Source organism: Salmo salar, chromosome 17 (assembly GCF_965601325.2).
Source record: "Salmo salar chromosome 17, fSalSal1, whole genome shotgun sequence".
Taxonomy (NCBI): Eukaryota; Metazoa; Chordata; class Actinopteri; order Salmoniformes; family Salmonidae; genus Salmo; species Salmo salar.
The window spans coordinates 22,152,394-22,168,996 of record NC_138307.1 but is presented as its reverse complement, the minus strand read 5'-3'; positions in this window follow the sequence as shown (position 1 = coordinate 22,168,996).

Genomic DNA, 16,603 nt, shown 5'->3' with positions numbered 1-16,603 from the left:
GTTTTAGAGACATTTCCTCATCGAATATTGTACGAGCTTTCACTGTCTGCGTATATACCCCTTTTATTTATCCTATGGTTCTGACTTGGTGTACAGGGAGAATACTGTAAGAACGGCCCATGTTCTGAATTCTGTCACTGTACATTTCAAAAGTGCTAAACAAATAGTTATATTGACTACGTCCGTCCTAGCTAGCTCATTAATGTCTTAATCGAAATTACGGATTGCCTCTTATCCGCTCATCGTACCCTTATGCCATAGTTTGTACATCTCAATTGTCAGTAGAAACCACATTTGTTTAAGCAAGTCAGCCATATCCGCTATGTTTTTTTAAAAAGGCAGTAAATGAGGCTGAATGAACTGTTTCACTGCCAGACAAGGCTCCGCTGATAGCCAGGTGTAGCGGTGGTAAGGTGTCGGGACAGCTTCAGGTAGGTCCTAAACGTTTGCGGGCACCTTTTGTCACCGTTATTGTGCAATTAATTGTTTAGTGTTGTGTTGTGTAGTGGCTTTGCTGGCATGCATCCCCCCCAAAAAATGTGTTTTGCCCCACCAAGATTGACATGCTAACATTGCCACTGATGATGGAGGGTGCATATTAGCATAATAGGCTATTACAAATTATGCATAAGCATAGTGCTTAAGTTTTTCCTTCGCTGTAGTTAGACTAGCCTATATCAATGAATGTCTGAACTATTTTGTGAATAGGAGTGTAAATATCTAAATATACACACTTTTCAAAGTAGTCACATTCTAACTGAAAACTGGGACAGAGGACAGAGGAGGGGTGATGACAGGTGAGGTGACGTGGTGGAATTGAAAAGCTCCTCTATGTTTTCATGTTGTCTGTTTCCCTCTAGTGATTCACTTAATAATAACAGAGTACCTCAGCTTGAGAGCATTGTGCTATAACCCCCTTGGAAAGATCATGTATCAGGCTGCTTGCTGAGAAAGTCCACTGTCACTGTCGTAGGCTGGTTTATTTTGAACATCTTGGGATTTATATTTTACCTCGGCCAATCATTCCACTCAGTAGAGAGAGAGGTTTTGAATACTGTGCCTCTTTGAGAACATTAATCTGTTCTGCTTCAATGTGGCTATAACAACGGAACATCTTTGAATGTAATTCACTGAAAAAAGACATGCATTGTCCTATCCTATCGTCCTATGTCTGACTATGTCTGGAAACTGCCCATAGCAGATCAAACCCAGAACCAGCTCATGTAGTTGTAGTTGTACGGAAATAATTGATGACAGCAATTTTCATGGCAATTTTGCCTGTCTGAAAGGGTTCCCCATTCAGATCGATGGCTGATTGTGTGACAATGCATCATCATTAGAATCTCCATCAGACAAACAATAGGAAATGGGCTGCACAAAGAACATCACCAAACAAGGAACAGATGGACTTTACATTGCCCCACATAGCATAACGCAACATGGCACGCACTGAAGTAAAAGTGGTGCTTGTATTATTACATACAAGGGTGTATTCTGTAAAGCCTTAAGAAATATTTCAAAAAGGATATCATTATGCTAACACTACAATAAAGTGGATTGAAGTGAACTGCATCATTGGTGTTGAGCAAAACCTGCAACAGAAAGTTGAGAAGTGTCGAGGTAAGTAAGATAAATTAATTATATTTTAATGGAACATAGATATAGGACTTTGAAAGGTTAAAATCACAGGAGGTTGGTGGCACCTTAATTGGGGAGGATGTGCGCGTGATAATGGCTGGAGCGGAATGGGTGGAATGGTATCAAATACATCAAACACATGGTTTCCATGTGTTTGATTCCATTCCATTCTATCCGTTATTATGAGCCATCCTCCCCTCAGCAGCCTCCACTGGTTAAAATGTTGAAAAGAAGTCAGGATTTGGCTGGAGTACCTGTTGGAATTGTATCAAGGAAGAAATCAAATGTATGCATAGTCAATATTCACTACTTCATCATAAAAGCTGATTTATTGTCAATGCCTTTCAAAGTACACTTAAATCATATTAGAGCTAAGACTTTTTATGGCATGACCTATAGAGCATGGCAAATGCAGTAATGAGAGAACAATTTAACTAATGCACACAGATATATGATTCAGTATGTACTAGAATTCTTATGACTGCGTGCAAAACCAATCAGTGTCCAACTGTCCTGATACACAGTACCAGTCAAAAGTTTGGACACACCTACTTATTTCATGGTTTTTCTTTATTTTTACTATTTTTTACTGAAATAATAGTGTAGAATAATAGTGAAGACATCAAAAAAAGGAAATAACCCATGTGGAATCATTTAGTAACCATAGAAAGTGTTAAACAAATACACATATACTTTATATTTGAGATTCTTCAAAGTAGCCACCCTTTGCCTTCATGACAGCTTTGCACACTCTTAGGATTATCTCAACCAGATTAATGAGGTAGTCACCTGGAATGCATTTCAATTAACATGTGTGCCTTGTTAAAAGTACATTTGTGGAATTTCATTCCTTCTTAATGCGTTTGAGCCAATCAGTTGTGTTGTGACAGGTAGGGTTGGCAAACAGAAGCTAGCCCTATTTGGTAAAAGACCAATTCCATATTATGGCAAGAACAGCTCAAATAAACAAAGAGAAACGACAGTCCATCATTACTTTAAGACATGAAGGTCAGTCAACCTGGAAAATGTCAAGAACTTTTAAAGTTTCTTCAAGGTCCAAAAAGCATCAAGCGCTATGATGAAACTGGCTCTCATGTGGACCGCCACAGGAAAGGTAGATGCAGAGTTACCTCTGCTGCAGAGGATAAGTTCATTACAATTACAGTACCAGCCTCAGAAATCCGCAATTAACTGCACCTCAGATTGCAGCACAAATAAATGCTTCACAGAGCTCAAGTAACAGACACATCTCAACATCAACTGTTCATAGGAGACTGCGTGAATCAGGCCTTCATGGTTGAATTGCTGCAAAGAAACCACTACTAAAGGACACAATAAGAAGAAAATACTTGCTTGGGCCAAGAAACACGAGCAATGGACATTAGACCGGTTGAAATCTGTCCTTTGGTCTGATGAGTCCAAATTTGAGATTTTTGGTTCCAACCGCCGTGTTTTTGTGAGACGCAGAGTCGGTGAACGGATGATCTCTGCATGTGTGGTTCCCACCGTGAAGCATGGAGGAGGCGTGATGTGTGGGGGTGCTTTGCTGGTGACACTGTCAGTGATTTATTTAGAATTCAAGGTACACTTAACCAGCATGGCTACCACAGCATTCTGCAGCGATACATCATTCCATCTGGTTTGCACTTAGTGGGACTATTATTTGTTTTTCAACAGGACAATGACCCACAACACACCTCCAGGCTGTGTAAGGGCTATTTGACCAAGAAGGAGAGTGATGGAGTGCTGTATCAGATGACCTGGTCTCCACAATCACCCGACCTCATCCCAATTTAAATGGTTTGGGATGAATTGGACCGCAAAGTGAAGGAAAAGCAGCCAACAAGTGCTCAGCATATGTGGGAACTCCTTCAAAACTTTTTGAAAAGCATTCCAGGTGACTGCCTCATGAAGCTGGTTGAGAGAATGCCAAGAGTGTGCAAAGCTGTCATCAAAGCAAAAGGTGGCTACTTTGAAGAATCTAAAATCTAAAATATATTTCCATTTGTTTAACACTTTTTTGGTTACTACATGATTCCATATGTGTTATTTCATAGTTTTGATGTCTTCACTATTTTTCTACAATGTAGACAATAATAAAACATAAAGATTAACCCTTGAATGAGTGTGGCGGATGAATCAGAATTAGTTGGGTAACATAGATAATTAAGATGTCTTATCTGCATAATATGCTTATGTGATTTACTTGTTATTAGAATGTATCCCTTTGGACTCTTAATGGCGTGATTAATGGGGAACCAATTACTGGTTTCCACAATGTTTGTGTGCCAGTCACTCCCTCCTTTGGCCTTGGGGGATGTGTGTGGTAGTGTCTGGAGTTGACAATTGATTTATGCCATTGGATGAGTTGGTGTTTTTGTGCTAGGAGTAACAGGAACAAGATAGCAACCTCATCTTATGGGCCAAACTGAATGATAATTTATAGCAAATGCTATCTGGCTATGGGATACTCCTTTCTCATTTATAAAGTCTCACTTTGTGAACTGTTCCTAATATCTGTGGTTTATGTCGACTAGGGGGTGGATCTTTGCTATAAAAGATCTCAGTAGCCATTGTGTTGTGACTCTCAACGGACCATTAGAAAAGGGTGTATCGTTGACAAGTAATTGCTATTGCAAAGCTCTCACTATTGAAGATTTAGTTTAAGTATAACTCTGACTTGTGTGATAAGTTTGTCTCTCCTCATTTGATAATACAGAAATTAACCACCACATGAGTAAGTGTGTCCAAACTTTTAACTGGTACTGTATATAACTCATATCCGCTACTATGTAACATTTTGATTTGTCACATGCTTTGTAAACAAGAGGTGTAGGTAGACTAACAGTGAGATGCTTATTTACGGGCCCTTCCCAACAATGCAGAGAGAAAACAAGATAAATAATAGAAAAATAATAACACAAGGAATAAATACACAGTGAGTAATGATAACTTGGCTATATACACGGGGTACCAGTACTGAGTCGATGTGCAGGGGTACGAGATAATTGAGGTGGATATGTACATATAGGTAGGGATAAAGGTTACCAGGCAACAGGGTAGATAATGAAAAGTAACAGCAGCGTATGTGATGAGTCACAGTAGTTCACTGTGAAAAAAAGATTCTGTGTTCTTGATCCTCAATTAAATGAAACAATTGGAACAGTTGAACATCCTTATTGAGCAGTGTCTTCTTTCTCTATAGATTCCTATACATTCCTGTAACACTTCAATGAAATAGGCCTCTGGGGACATCAAAGTGCTCCTCACAATCAATATGGTGATCACGGAACACTTTAATCACCTGTCTACGCTGAGATTGGCCGTTCTGTGTTCTCATACCACGCGGATTAGGGTTTCTAATTGGCCAAACCAAACTCATTACGCGTATTGTGCTAAATCAGTGTTGCATGGTCCCATCCGGACGCAAAGTCGAGAAATATGGACAAGACATACACACACGTACACACACACACAGTCCACTAATTACCCTCCAATATTCTTGAGTTCGTTTACCCAGACGTCACAACAAACATGCTCATTCATTCTGACAGTATAGCAAGTCGCAAGCACACTGATTTTATTTCAGATAAAGCAGTGATATTGTAAATCAAGATGTTCAAAGTTGCAACTTGCAGATGTTCAAAGCTTTATGTTTTCTAAAGGTCAGGCTATAATTACCATTCATGGGGTAAAGCTCTTCCTACAGTATTTCATAATCATGTCAACATTGTTCAGACTGCACACTGTGCACAGCACGTTGCTTGTATTTCTTAGACTTACTCCACAGTGCCTTTCATGAATGTACATGAGGCAGCAAGAGAACTACAGTTCCTGTATTCAATGTCTGTATTCAGTGGATGACATTATATAAAAGGAGTAGTCATTAAAGTTATAATTGTAAAAGGCTCTAAAATGCCTCGAACAGACATATTCCCAATAGTTGGTCAGCTCCATGAATGTATTTATTGTGATGATCTGTACACATTGACCGAGCTTCTATATATCTGTCACGGGCTGGCTCGGAAAAACAGGAGAGGTAGAGTCAGGCGCAGGAGACAGAGAGTTCTTGACCACACTTCTTTATTCAAGAAAAACTGGAGGTGGTCGCCAAAAAATATATAGGGACGCAGCCCTTAAATTATTCTGCGGTGGTGTACACAATGAAATCAACCACAGGCAGAGGAAAACCAACATACGTTCCTATAGCACATAAACCGGACAGGAAACACAATCACGCACAAACACAGACAATCTACGCTAAACTAAATAACCCCCCCCTACTAATGACTAACCCAAAACAGGTGCGTGCCTACCTAGACCTAACCAACAGAAAGTGAAACAAAAAGTGATCGATGGTAGCTAGTAGGCCAGCGACGACGACCGCCGAGCTCCGCCCGGCCGAGGAGGGGCGCCACCATCCGTCGGTGTCGTGACAATATCAGTCACTAAGTGTAACGACTGTCGTAGAGAGGGGACCAAAGCGCAGCGTGTTGAAAACACTAAAGGAAAAATAACAAAGAGAAAAACAAAAGCGCAGGTACATAAATTAAACAGAAGACAACTACCCACAAACACAGGTGGAAAAAAACCCTACTTAAGTATGATCTCCAATTAGAGACAACGAGGACCAGCTGCCTCTAATTGGAGATCATCCGCAAAAAAACAACATAGAAATACAAAATATAGAAAAATACAAAACACCCCCTGTCACGCCCTGACCTACTCTAGCATAGAAAATAACATCTTACTATGGTCAGGACGTGACACTAAGCAACCTCATTTGACACATTAATCAAAACCCAATCTGATCTGTATTACTGACATTTGCATATCATAGACCTCTCATCTATATTTAATGACTGATATTAGACTCTCACATTGATAGTATATTCTGCTAGCACCGCTCATGATTACATATCCATTAGTCAACCTGCGGTCGTGATTACATATCCATTAGTCATCCTGCGGTCGTGATTACATATCCATTAGTCATCCTGCGGTCGTGATTACATATCCATTAGTCATCCTGCGGTCGTGATTACATATCCATTAGTCAACCTGCGGTCGTGATTACATATCCATTAGTCAACCTGCGGTCGTGATTACATATCCATTAGTCAACCTGCGGTCGTGATTACATATCCATTAGTCATCCTGCGGTCGTGATTACATATCCATTAGTCAACCTGATTACATATCCATTAGTCAACCTGCGGTCGTGATTACATATCCATTAGTCAACCTGCGGTCGTGATTACATATCCATTAGTCAACCTGCGGTCGTGATTACATATCCATTAGTCAACCTGCGGTCGTGATTACATATCCATTAGTCATCCTGCGGTCGTGATTACATATCCATTAGTCAACCTGCGGTCGTGATTACATATCCATTAGTCAACCTGCGGTCATGATTACATATCCATTAGTCAACCTGCGGTCGTGATTACATATCCATTAGTCAACCTGTGGTCGTGATTACATATCCATTAGTCAACCTGCGCTCATGATTACATATCCATTAGTCAACCTGCGGTCATGATTACATATCCATTAGTCAACCTGATTACATATCCATTAGTCAACCTGCGCTCATGATTACATATCCATTAGTCATCCTGCGGTCGTGATTACATATCCATTAGTCAACCTGCGCTCATGATTACATATCCATTAGTCAACCTGCGCTCATGATTACATATCCATTAGTCAACCTGCGGTCGTGATTACATATCCATTAGTCAACCTGCGGTCGTGATTACATATCCATTAGTCAACCTGCGGTCGTGATTACATATCCATTAGTCAACCTGATTACATATCCATTAGTCATCCTGCGGTCGTGATTACATATCCATTAGTCAACCTGCGGTCGTGATTACATATCCATTAGTCATCCTGCGGTCGTGATTCAATATCCATTAGTCAACCTGCGGTCGTGATTACATATCCATTAGTCATCCTGCGGTCGTGATTACATATCCATTAGTCATCCTGCGGTCGTGATTACATATCCATTAGTCATCCTGCGGTCATGATTACATATCCATTAGTCATCCTGATTACATATCCATTAGTCATCCTGCGGTCGTGATTACATATCCATTAGTCATCCTGCGGTCATGATTACATATCCATTAGTCATCCTGATTACATATCCATTAGTCATCCTGCGGTCGTGATTACATATCCATTAGTCATCCTGCGGTCGTGATTACATATCCATTAGTCAACCTGATTACATATCCATTAGTCAACCTGCGGTCGTGATTACATATCCATTAGTCAACCTGCGGTCGTGATTACATATCCATTAGTCAACCTGCGGTCGTGATTACATATCCATTAGTCAACCTGCGGTCGTGATTACATATCCATTAGTCAACCTGATTACATATCCATTAGTCATCCTGCGGTCGTGATTACATATCCATTAGTCAACCTGCGGTCGTGATTACATATCCATTAGTCAACCTGCGGTCGTGATTACATATCCATTAGTCAACCTGCGGTCGTGATTACATATCCATTAGTCAACCTGATTACATATCCATTAGTCAACCTGCGGTCGTGATTACATATCCATTAGTCAACCTGCGGTCGTGATTACATATCCATTAGTCATCCTGCTGTCGTGATTACATATCCATTAGTCAACCTGCGGTCGTGATTACATATCCATCAGTCATCCTGCGGTCGTGATTACATATCCATTAGTCATCCTGATTACATATCCATTAGTCAACCTGCGGTTGTGATTACATATCCATTAGTCAACCTGATTACATATCCATTAGTCAACCTGCGGTCGTGATTACATATCCATTAGTCAACCTGATTACATATCCATTAGTCAACCTGCGGTCGTGATTACATATCCATTAGTCATCCTGCGGTCGTGATTACATATCCATTAGTCATCCTGCGGTCATGATTACATATCCATTAGTCATCCTGCGCTCATGATTACATATCCATTAGTCAACCTGCGGTCGTGATTACATATCCATTAGTCAACCTGCGCTCATGATTACATATCCATTAGTCATCCTGCGGTCATGATTACATATCCATTAGTCAACCTGCGGTCGTGATTACATATCCATTAGTCAACCTGATTACATATCCATTAGTCATCCTGCGGTCGTGATTACATATCCATTAGTCAACCTGCGGTCGTGATTACATATCCATTAGTCAACCTGCTGTCGTGATTACATATCCATTAGTCATCCTGCGGTTGTGATTACATATCCATTAGTCAACCTGCGGTCGTGATTACATATCCATTAGTCAACCTGCGGTCGTGATTACATATCCATTAGTCAACCTGCGGTCATGATTACATATCCATTAGTCATCCTGCGGTCATGATTACATATCCATTAGTCAACCTGCGGTCGTGATTACATATCCATTAGTCAACCTGATTATATATCCATTAGTCAACCTGCGGTCGTGATTACATATCCATTAGTCAACCTGCGGTCGTGATTACATATCCATTAGTCATCCTGCGGTCGTGATTACATATCCATTAGTCATCCTGCGGTCGTGATTACATATCCATTAGTCAACCTGCGGTCGTGATTACATATCCATTAGTCAACCTGCGGTCGTGATTACATATCCATTAGTCAACCTGCGGTCGTGATTACATATCCATTAGTCATCCTGCGGTCGTGATTACATATCCATTAGTCATCCTGCGGTCGTGATTACATATCCATTAGTCATCCTGCGGTCGTGATTACATATCCATTAGTCAACCTGCGGTCGTGATTACATATCCATTAGTCAACCTGTGGTCGTGATTACATATCCATTAGTCAACCTGCGGTCGTGATTACATATCCATTAGTCAACCTGTGGTCAGTGGAAGTACGATGACCTTAAAGGAACATTACACTCCAAAAACAAGATTTGTCAAATGTTTTCAGACCTCAAAAGGTGGTATTATTTTGAAATAAAGTTCACGTCCCTGGCCATCTGTTGTGTAGATCCAGCTATATACCATGATCCCAAATCAATGGGAAAAGATAAGCACCATATAATTTCCTGGTTATCTTTTCTATTCGTTGGGTGTTATGGGGCTTTAAGGGGCTTGAGGAGTTATATATCCCTTTAAATCCACCTGTAGAAAGACGTAGGGAAAATATCTGAAAGCATCAAACTTGCAGTACAGATTCCCTAGTGGAGACAAAGCATTCATTTACTTTTCAGACATGTAATGGTAACCAGAGAGTTGAGGCGAAAGGCCATATGAAAGAGAGATGTGTACAGTATTTAAATACATCTAACAGCATTTCCACAGTACATTGTGTTGCATCTACCTCCACTGTCTACCTACAGTAATTGATTCATTCTTGACTAAGGATGCTACCCGACAGGATGTCCACAAATCGCATGGCATTACAATGCTAATGATCCCATTAGGATACAGTAGCGAGGAGGAGCGATAGCGAAACACTATTCATTATGCTGCTGCACTTTTTCTCAGGGAAGCCTGTGGCTACTGTGCTAAAGAGGGTGGTAAACTAGATAGCATGGGATTGGTACACAGTCAGGAAGATGGTAAACTAGATAACATGGGACTGGTATACAGTCAGGAAGATGGTAATCTAGATAACATGGGACTGCTATACAGTCAGGACTGGATAGGTGAGCATACAGCCAGTGACTCTCAATCAAATAGCGTAGCCAGCTCTATGCATGTACAAACAGAGTGGCAAGAAAACTATGTGAACCCTTTGGAAATACCTGGATTTCTGCATAAATTGGTCTTAAAATTTGATCTGATCTTCATCTAGTTCACAACAATAGACAAACACAGTCTGCTTAAACTAACAACACACAAACAATTATACATTTTCATGTCTTTATTGAACACACTGTGTAAACATTCACAGTGCAGGGTGGGAAAAGTATGTGAACCCTTAGTTTTAATAACTGGTTGACCCTCCTTTGGCAGCAATAACCTCACCCAAACGTTTTCTGTAGTTGCAGATCAGACCTGTACAACAGTCAGGAGGAATTTTGGACCATTCCTCTTTACAAAACGGTTTCAGTTCAGCAATATTCTTGGGATGTCTGGTGTGAACTGCTCTCGAGGTCATGCCACAGCATCTCAATCGGGTTGAGGTCAGGACTCTGACTGGACACTCCAGAAGGAGTATTTTCTTCTGTTGAAGCCATTCTGTTGTTGATTTACTTCTGTCTTTTGGGTCGTTGTCCTGTTGCATCACCCAACTTCTGTTGAGCTTCAATTGGCAGACAGATAGCCTAACATTCTCCTGCAAAATGTCTTGATAAACTTGGGAATTCATTTTTCCTTTGATGATAGCAAGCTGTCCGGGCCCTGAGGCAGCAAAGCAGCCCCAAACCATGATGCTCCCTCCACCATACTTTACAGTTGGGATGAGGTTTTGATGTTTGTGTGCTGTCGTTTTTTCTCCACACATAGTGTTGTGTGTTCCTTTCAAACAACTCAACTTTAGTTTCACCTGTCCACAGAATATTTTGCCAGTAGCGCTGTGGAACATCCAGGTGCACTTTTGCAAACTTCCGACATGCAGCAACGTTTTTTGTTTTTGACAGCAGTGGCTTCTTGAGTGGTGTCCTCCCATGAACATCATTATTGTTTAGTATTTTACGTATCGTAGACTCGTCAACAGAAATGTTAGCATGTTCCAGAGATTTCAGTAAGTCTTTAGCTGACACTCTAGGATTCTTCTTATCCTCATTGAGCATTCTGCGCTGTGCTCTTGCAGTCATCTTTGCAGGATGGCCACTCCTAGGGAGGGAAGCCACAGTGCTGAACTTTCTCCATTTATAGACAATGTCTTACCATGAACTGATGAACATCAAGGCTTTTAGAGATACTTATGTAACCCTTTCCAGCTTTATGCAGGTCAACAATTCTTAATCTTAAGTCTTATGAGATCTCTTTTGTTCAAGGCATCATTCACATCAAGCAACGCTTCTTGTGAATAGCAAACTCTAATTTTGTGAGTGTTTTTTATGGGGCAGGGCAGCTCTAACCAACATCTCCAATCTCATCTCATTGATTGGACTCCAGGTTAGCTGACTCCTGACTCCAATTAGCTTTTGGAGAAGTCATTAGCCTAGGGGTTCACATACTTTTTCCAACCAACACTGTGAATGTTTAAATGATGTATTCAATATAGACAAGAAAAATGCAATAATTTATGTGTTATTAGTTTAAGCACACTATGTTTGTCTAAATTTGATGACCAATTTATTCAGAAATCCAGGTAATTCCAAAGGGTTCATATACTTTTTCTTGCCACTGTATGTTGTAGACACACACACACACACACACACACACACACACACACACACACACACACACACACACACACACACACACACACACACACACACACACACACACACACACACACACACACACACTGACACACACACACACAGTCAAATATACAGTAACTACTGACATTTCATTACATGTTCGCTTTTAAACCAAGGCCTACTATTACTTGCTCTGATGAGTGCACTGCAGTAAAATCCTATAGGCTGTATCGTTAAAACGCTTTCAGCCTCAGATTCAAAAGAAAACGATTCCACTCGTCTGTTTTTCTTGGCAAATTTCAGGTTTTTAATTTCAGGTTTTTAATCAAAGGTTTATTCCATTCAATTCATTACGGCTGCGGAGTCAGTCATGCATGAAAGTGATAATTTTTCTCTCCTCCACCTAATTTCCTGCACCTCACTCTCTCACCCCACTCTCTCACCCCAGAAGTCTTTTGCCCTATCTCCAAAGAAGCTCTTTACCTGTCAGTGGAAATGAACCAGAGCCAGAGCTTCTCTATGTATTTCACTAGATAGATAGCCAAAAGCACAGAGTGTGGGGATTTTAAAACCATGAAATAATTTAGGCACGTGTATTCACTCCGTCAATTTGTACACCGCAGTCCAGTACTTACAGGAGATCATTCAGAAAGGAGATCTTCTTTCTCCTCTTGAGAGCCACAAATGTTCCGTTTAGAGTTCATTTCCCAGGGAGCTATGCGATGAACTGTCTCGCTCCCGTCTTTCATTTATCTGAAGGAGTTTTGCTTTGGCAAAGTGTGAACAGGAGCCAATTTCACAGCCTGTTTTGTCCTAGCACCTCTCTATCACTCTCTGACAGACAGACAGACCTCTTCACTGGCTGTTCACTCCGACAGGAGGTGACGATTACTATGAAGAAGTGGAGCATCTCACAGCAACGGGCCCTCTCCTCCTCTCTGCTCTCCTTTTCCAACATCTCCTCGTCTCTTCTACAAGAGCAAAACAGTAAGCCTTAGTATATCAGTGTTTGAAATTAGGAAGTTTTATTTCCTTGAAATGCAAAGGTTTTCTTGCAGTCTTTTTGTTATCGGCCATAACGTCTGCAGGAAACTTCCAGAAATAGTATGGGGTTGTATACTCTAAAGACCAAAACTGGTGAGAGAGTCTTGAGTAGAGCTTCCAGTCCCTCACAATGCCGAGGTGGGTTATGCCCCAGTCTTTCCTCCATCATTCTGAGCTCCTCCACTTGCAGTGGAGAGTAGGAGATGACAGAGTGCGGGAGAGATTGCAGCCAAAAAATAAAACTTCTCATCCCGACTGTGTTGAAATAGACTTAATCCACTTCCCCCATGCAATAAACGATAGCTGTTATTATGGCAAGTGTATAATAGTGCTTTCATGTATGTGGACTGCATTCAAGCAGCATAGCTGCATATAGTAGGACTATGAATAAAAAGCACCATCACACAAGTGTGTGTATCATTATTTGTGCACAGAGCTACATTTTTACCTTTATTTAGTTAGTTAAGAACAAATTGTTATTTTCAATGACAGCCTAGGAACAGTGGGTTAACTGCCTTGTTCAAGGGTAGAATGACAGATTTTCACCTTGTCAGCTCAGGGATTCAACCTTGCAACCTTCTGGTTACTAGTCCAACACTCTAACCACTAGGCTACCTGCCTAGGCCTATGTATCCCCTTAGTATATGCCCTTAGTATATCCCCTTAGTAGGCCTATGTATCCCCTTAGTATATCCCCTTAGTAGGCCTATGTATCCCCTTAGTATATGCCCTTAGTATATCCCCTTAGTAGGCCTATGTATCCCCTTAGTATATCCCCTTAGTAGGCCTATGTATCCCCTTAGTATATCCCCTTAGTAGGCCTATGTATCCCCTTAGTATATCCCCTTAGTAGGCCTATGTATCCCCTTAGTATATCCCCTTAGTAGTCCTATGTATCCCCTTAGTATATCCCCTTAGTAGTCCTATGTATCCCCTTAGTATATCCCCTTAGTAGTCCTATGTATCCCCTTAGTATATCCCCTTAGTAGGCCTATGTATCCCCTTAGTATATCCCCTTAGTAGTCCTATGTATCCCCTTAGTATATCCCCTTAGTAGTCCTATGTATCCCCTTAGTATATCCCCTTAGTAGGCCTATGTATCCCCTTAGTATATCCCCTTAGTAGGCCTATGTATCCCCTTAGTATATCCCCTTAGTAGTCCTATGTATCCCCTTAGTATATCCCCTTAGTAGGCCTATGTATCCCCTTAGTATATCCCCTTAGTAGGCTTATGTTTCCTCTTAGTATTGTGAGGGCAACTATATGCTTTAAAAGATTATGACAGTTCAAACATGAGCTAATATCAATGACAAAATGCTAACTTGGGCACATTTCCTTTAGTTGGTTAATTCAATGCAATCCAACAGCAGCAAACTAAATTCTTGAAGTAAACATTCCTCCCAATCCAAAATGGTGTATTCTGCAGCCTGTATCTCTTTGACTTGGGTTCAGGGAGAGATTGGAATAATAATACATTGGTCATAGCAGACAACACAACCAGGCCTACTGTAGGTACATGGTGCATAATACCCTCACAGGAAAGTCAGTCAATGTGGCAGAAATGCCCACTGTGTATACCTAGTCAGCACATTATTGAAATGAAGAAGTGTAACATCAGATATTACATATGTACACACACACACACACACACACACACACACACACACACACACACACACACACACACACACACACACACACACACACACACACACACACACACACACACACACACACACACACACTCCCCCATGAAGACCCATCACAGCAGAACAATAACGTGATGGATTCAGTGCTGTGGCTCAGAGACTGTTTTCTAAAGGCTGGGACAAGCTGCATTACTCTCTGCCTCATGTAACAACCAGACTGCTACAAGCAGAGCTTGGTATAGATTAGAGTCTGTTGGAGTCGTTTGGAGAGTCTAAACACCATCCAATGCTGAAAAATACACATCTGATGACAGAAAGAAAGTAAGAAAGTTCCAGTTCTAAAGAAAAATGTGAAAGAGAGAGAAAAGGGAAGAGACAAACAAAGAAAGCAAGAGAGAGAAAAATAAAGGACTATAAAGAAACAAGCAACCAACGTTTCCTTCCATTTCCTCCGCTATCCCTAAAACAAAGACATGTGCAACGGCTCTGCTGTGACCCTATTTCAGGAACAAAGTCTTATTTCCAATACCTCCACAGTATTTTACCTTTATTTAACTAGGCAAGTCAGTTAAGAAAAAAGTGTTATTTTCAATGACAGCCTAGGAACAGTGAGTTAAGTGCTTTGTTCAGGGGCAGAACGACAGATTTGTACCTTGTCAGCTCAAGGATTTGTACTTGCAACCTTTCGGGTTACTAGTCCAACACTCTAACCACTTGGCTACCTGCTGCCCCCTTGACAATTCAATGCATTCGGAAAGTTTTCAGACTCCTTGACTTTTTCCACATTTTGTTACATTACAGACTTATTCTGGAATAGATTAAATAGTTTTTTCCCCCTCATCAATCTACAAACCATACCCCAAAGGAACAAAGCAAAAACAGTTTTTTAGAAATGTTTGCAAATGTATAATTTAAAAAAAAACTAAAATATTGCATTTACATAAATATTCAGACCCTTTACTCAGTACTTTGTTGAAGCACTTTTGCAGTGATTACAGCCTTGAATCTTCTTGGGTATGACGCTACAAGCTTGGCACACCTGTATTTGGGGAGTTTCTCCCATTCTTCGATGCAGATCCTCTCATATATATCCTCTCAAGCTCTGTCAGGTTGGATGGGGAGCGTTGCTGTACAGCTGATTTCAGGTCTCTCCAGAGATGTTCGCTTGGGTTCAAGTCTGGGCTCTGGCTGAGCCACTCAAGGACATTCAGAGACTTGTCCTGAAGCCACTCCTGTGCTCTCTTGGCTGTGTGCTTAGGGTCGTTGTCCTGTTGGAAGGTGAACCTTTGGCCCAGTCTGAGGTCCTGAGCGCTCTGGAGCAGGTTTTCTTTAAGGATCTCTCTGTACTTTGCTCCGTTCATCTTTCCCTTGATCCTGACTAGTCTCAAATCAAATGTACAGTGGGGCAAAAAAGTATTTAGTCAGCCACCAATTGTGCAAGTTCTCCCACTTAAAAAGATGAGAGAGGCCTGTAATTTTCATCATAGGTACACTTCAACTATGACAGACAAAATGAGAAAAAATCCAGAAAATCACATTTTAATGAATTTATTTGCAGATTATGGTGGAAAATAAGTATTTGGTCAATAACAAAAGTTTATCTCAATCCTTTGTTATATACCCTTTGTTGGCAATGACACAGGTCAAATGTTTTCTGTAAGTTTTCACAAGGTTTTCACACACTGTTGCTGGTATTTTGGCCCATTCCTCCATGCAGATCTCCTCTAGAGCAGTGATGTTTTGGGGCTGTCGCTGGGCAACACGGACTTTCAACTCCCTCCAAAGATTTTCTATGGGGTTGACATCTGGAGACTGGCTAGGCCACTCCAGGACCTTGAAATGCTTCTTACGAAGCCACTCCTTTGTTGCCCGGGCGGTGTATTTGGGATCATTGTCATGCTGAAAGACCCAGCCACGTTTCATCTTCAATGCCCTTGCTG